Consider the following 6000-nt stretch of genomic DNA (forward strand, 5'->3'; position numbering starts at 1 on the left):
GGGTCTGTGTATGTGTGAGAGAGAGACTAGAAAGGAAGGAATTCTTTTCTGTGTCTATATTTTGTTCTACTTTATCTGAAGGAAGAAGATAGAATTTTGGTCTAAATTTAAGAACATTTTTATTTGCTTTAGTGCACTCAATTGAGTAGGAAGTTTTCATGATTGTACTCATTGTATATTATTCTTAATAAATAATTTGAAAATAAGTAGATAAATAGAATTTCTCACCAGGACCACAACTCTCTACTTCTTCCAAAGAGTTATGCTTAGGTGAATGAAAATTAGGTGAAATGTTAGATTCAGAATGTTAAAATGCTTTTTCTAACTATGAAGATTTACTTCTCTTGACAATAAGATAGAGCATGTTAGAATAAAATTCCAGAGCTCGGTAGTGTTGGTATTAAAGTACCTTCCATATTTGGTTAGTTCTAAGGTTAAAGTGGCTTGTTTTTTTATTTTATTTTATTTTTCAGATATCCAAATCTCTGTAATTGGGGGAGAGGGTGTACTGGAGGTGGCCCTGGTTTTTAAAACCTCATGAAAAACCAAAGCCGCACGTTGTGTGCATCTTCTAATTGTAATGAAAGAATTTAGGAAGACACATAACTATTTCAGACTATTTCAGTACTATTTAACATATGGCTCTTTGTATGCATTGGTGAATATGAACAAAAGTGAAGGCACACTTTGACCAAGTTCTATTGATTACTCATTTTATTATTTTTTTCAATAGTTTTTAAAAAATATTTCCTTTCAGCGTAACAGTATTCATTGTTTTTGTACCACACCCAGTGCTCCATGCAATCTGTGCCCTCCCTAATACCCACACCTGGCTCCTCCCAACCTCCCACCCCCCCGCCCCTTCAAAACCCTCAGGTGGTTTTTCAGAGTCCATAGTCTCTCATGGTTTACCTCCCCTTCCAATTTCCCTCAACTCCCTTCTCCTCTCCATCTCCCCATATCCTCCATGTTATTCGTTATGCTCCACAAATAAGTGAAACCATATGATAATTGACTCTGCTTGACTTATTTCACTCAGCATAATCTCTTCCAGTCCCGTCCATGTTGCCACAAAAGTTGGGTATTCATCCTTTCTGATGGAGGCATAATACTCCATAGTGTATAGGGACCACATCTTCCTTATCCATTTGTCCATTGAAGGGCACCTTGGTTCTTTCCACAGTTTGGCCACCGTGGCCATTGCTGCTATAAACATTGGGGTACAGATGGCCCTTCTTTTCACTACATCTATATCTTTGGGGTAAATACCCAGTAGTGCAATTGCAGGGTCATAGGGAAGCTCTATTTTTAATTTCTTGAGGAATCTCCACACTGTTCTCCAAAGTGGCTGTGCCAACTTGCATTCCCACCAACAGTGTAAGAGGGTTCCTCTTTCTCCACATCCTCTCCAACACATGTTGTTTCCTGTCTTGCTAATTTTGGTCATTCTAACTGGTGTAAGGTGGTATCTCAATGTGGTTTTAATTTGAATCTCCCTGAGGGCTAGTGATGATGAACATTTTTTCATGTGTCTGATAACCATTTATATGTCTTCATTGGAGAAGTGTCTGTTCCTATCTTCTGCCCATTTTTTGATATGATTTTCTGTTTTGTGTGTGTTGAATTTGAGGAGTTCTTTATAGATCCTGGATATCAACCTTTTGTCTGTACTGTCATTTGCAAATATCTTCTCCCATTCCGTGGGTTGCCTCTTTGTTTTGTTGACTAGTCGTTTCCTTTGCTGTGCAGAAGCTTTTGATCTTGATGAAGCCCCAAAAGTGTAAAAACAGACACATAGACCAGTGGAACAGAGTAGAGAGCCCATATATGGACCCTCAATTCTATGGTCAAATAATCTTCGACAGAACAGGAAAAAATATACAGTGGAAAAAAGACAGTCTCTTCAATAAATGGTGCTGGGAAAACTGGACAGCTATATGTAGAAGAATGAAACTCGACCATTCTCTTACACCGTACACAAAGATAAACTCAAAATGGATAAAGGACCTCAACCTGAGACAGGAATCCATCAGAATCCTAGAGGAGAACATAGGCAGTAACTTCTTCGATATCAGCCACAGCAACTTCTTTCAAGATATGTCTCCAAAGGCAAAGGAAACAAAAGCGAAAATGAACTTTTGGGGCTCATTTTATTTTTTTATTGGATTTGTTTCTTGATTCCAATTCCAAAGAACTTACATTAGCCTATTTAATTTCCATATCTAAGCTGGATGTGATTCTGGAAATTACTTCCATAGACTATAGATAGATACCAAGAATCTTATGTCATAAGCTATCTGCAAAGTACCTGTCATACAATTAAGAGGATGTCTAATAAGGTTAATAGGAATTTCCTAAAAATTGTGCTAGGAACTGAGGGTAATACAAAAGGCATAGATGATATAGATAACCCTCCCCTTGAAGAGTCTAAAATATTATCAAGAAAAAGTGTTTTCCTACATAAAACAATTTGATAGTAATAAAACCAGTATAGAGCCTGACACCACCTTTTATTGATCTCTATAATATAATAGTATAAAAATTCAGAGAAGGAAGAGGAAATGGGTCACTAGCAAAATGGCCTACCATGTCCTATGTATCAGCAATAAACATTCAGAAAATTTAATAGAAGAAAGCGATTCAATTCATAGTAGAAAAGAAATAAAGAAAGGGAAGAAGAAGGGAGAGGAAAGAAGGGAGAGAAGGAGGAATTGGAACGTTTATGCATTGTTGATGAAAATGTAAAATGGTGCAGTCACCGTGGGAAACAGTCTTGTGGTCTCTCAATAAGCTAACCATAAAATTACTATATGATCTAGCAATTCCACTCTCCAAAGAATGGAAAATAGGTGTTCAAACAAAAACTTGGACATGAGTGTTCATAGCAGCGTTGTTCACACAAGCCAAAGGGTGGGAACAACCCAAATGTCCTTCAACTGAAGAATGGACAAACTAAATGCATAGCCATGTGATGGGATATCCCTTGGCCACAGGAAGGAATGAGATACTGATCCACACCTCAAAATGAATGAACCTGGAAAACATTCTGTGCATAACTGAAATAAGCCAGACACAAAGGACAAATATGTATGATTCCACTTACATGAAATCCACTAGAGAAAGAAAGCAGATTTGCAGTTGCCAGGGACAAGGGGGAGAGGGAAAAAGGAGGGGCGACTTAATGAGTACATGGTTTCTCTGAAGTGATGAAAAAATTTTGAAACTACATAGGAGTGATAGTTGTACAACATTGTGAATACACTCTGTGCCACTAAACTGTTCATTTCAACGTGGTTAAAATCACAAATTTGGTGTTTATTTAACCACAACATTTATTTATTTTTTTAAAAGATTTATTTACTTGAAGGAGAGAGAGAAAGAGAGAGAAATGGCAGAGGGAGAGAGGGAGAGAACATCTCAATCAGACTCTGCACGGAGTGTGGAGCCTGATGAGGCCTTGATGCCAGGACCTTGAGATCATGACCTGAACTGAAATCAAGAGTCGGACACTTAATGGACTGAGTCTCCCAGGCAACCCAACTGCAACATTTATTTTATTTTATTTTATTTTTTAATATTTTTTTTAAAGATTTTTTTTTTAAATTTTTTATTTATTTGACAGAGAGACATCACAAGTAGGCAGAGAGGCAGAGAGAGAGAAAGGAGGAAGCAGGCTCCCCACTGAGCAGAGAGCCCGATACGGGACTCGATCCCAGGACCCTGAGATCATGACCTGAGCCGAAGGCAGTGGCTTAACCCACTGAGCCACCCAGGCGCCCCCCAACTGCAACATTTAAAAAGGCCAAGAAGGGTTTCTACTGGGTGTAGAGCCTGCTTAAGATTCTCTCTCTCTCTCCCCTTCCCCCACCACTTACCAGTGTGTGATCTCTCTAAATACAAAGATAAATAAAATTTTAAAAAATTATAAGTTGAAGAAAAAATTAAGAGGAGTAATAATTATTGGAGAGGGCTTATATCACCAGGTAGGGTATTATAAAATTACAAAAACTAACTGAATATTGTACACATGCTTGAATAAATGGTAGATTAATGGAGCAGAATATAAATCCTCCATATTAATGTTTATAGTGTTTAAATATTTAGTATGGGGAGGCCTCTGGCTGGCTCAGTCAGTAGAGCACATGACTCTTGGTCTCCATGAGGGGCATAGGGCTTACATAAAAAAAGTTCAAAAAGTATTTAGTACATAATAAAGATAGTTTTAAAATTGGAGGACATTTTCGATTATTTTATAAATGAGTATGAGGTGATTGGTAGATAATCAATTGGTTAAAAAATAAGTATAAAAATGAAAACTTAACATTAAAAATATATCATAAATAAAAAGGTTTGACTAAAATAATGAAATATACAATTATTTAAAAATTCTATACAGTGGAATCAAAAGGTAAAAGACAAATGAGAAATGATTTGCAACATATATGACAGAGTCTTGTTATCGTTGAATGATAATGAGATGCTTAGAAAAGGAAATTTAAGACATTTTGATGTGGGTTACAGCATAAATTCTTTTTGCTATTCCTTTAGGAACAACAACAAAAAAGTGAGTTGGTTTTCCGTTATTCTTAGCATCCCATGCAACACACAGTTGGTTCCAAACATCTTCCTTTCTCTGTCAATCGCACAAAATTACCTACTCAAATGAGACAAGATATAGTCTTTTCTCATTTCTGCCTTTTCTCCAGTCTTCCTGGGTATGTCCTTCCTTCATTTCCTTGTTGTCGTTTGGGTAGGTTTGTCCCTTCCAACTTTCATGGCGCGAGCATTGGTCTTTACGCAGGAGGACCCGCCCACCTCTCCAGCGGTGTGACTAATTCAAGCCATTGTTCATACAGCAAACACAACGGAGTGGAAACTAAAACAAGAGAGAAAAAAATGTGGTAACACCACATGGAGATAGCAGCTCAAAGACTATTTTGAGCATTCTTTCATGATTTTTGTAGTTCATTGGAAGGAGGTGGGCACAGGAGGCTAATGTCCTGAAATAAAATAGGTATAGGCTTGGGGCCATTGTTTCTTTCTTTCTTTCTTTCTTTCTTTCTTTCTTTCTTTCTTTCTTTCTTTCTTTTCTTTCTTGTTGTTCTCTTTGTCCCACTCCACCACATCAAGAATTTATACACATCCATGAGGTCAACCCACTGATTTCAGACTGGTGAGACTTATTATCAGACCATTTGATTATGAGGAAATGGTGTTCCAACCAGTGAACAAATACTCAACATTGCAAATCAAGAATGCAAGTTAAAATTCTAATATTAAGTAGAAAAATTATTGAAATTAAATCATATTTAAGCAAGACTTCAGAAAACAAGTGTATGAGTGGAGAGCCATTGTATTTTGATATTCCTGTTGATGTGAGAGAATTAAAATTAATTCTTTCCTTCTCCCCAAGAATCCTATTATAATCAGTACTTACTTCATATCTTATAGCCGTATGCTTTTGTGGAGTAATATATTGTCTTAAATTTAATCAGAGTATGATTATGCCACCTGAATAGACTAAGTTCCTCTGGGGCAGAGACATAGTATAATATTTTTATCAATTCTACAGTGAAGCCCTCTTTTCCTTTGGTCTCCAATGTTTCCCTTGGTTGTGCTCAACCATGTCTAACATCACTGGAAAATTCTTCTGGCAAACTAGAGTACTTGTGTTTCTGAAATGCTTGATAGGAAAACTGATCTAGCAGGATGTCAGTGCCAAGCAAAATCTATTCGGCATTTGTTTGATGTGTGTGCTATTCATAGTGGCGGTTACTAGATAGATCTATGACTCAATCTACAGATTTCATGATTCAATAGGTGCCCTTTAAATGAGTTTCATCAGGCACCATGTTGTTCTAGCAGTTTTCTTTTAACAAAGTTGTGGGGAAAAAATACATATATTTCTCCCCCAGGCTTTATATCTTGTTATTTTTCTGTCTCTTTTATTCTTCAACCTGTCTTGTTTTGCATTTTATTGACTAATTTTTTTGACGTGGT

This window comes from Mustela lutreola, chromosome 3 (genome assembly GCF_030435805.1).
Source record: "Mustela lutreola isolate mMusLut2 chromosome 3, mMusLut2.pri, whole genome shotgun sequence".
Classification (NCBI taxonomy): domain Eukaryota; kingdom Metazoa; phylum Chordata; class Mammalia; order Carnivora; family Mustelidae; genus Mustela; species Mustela lutreola.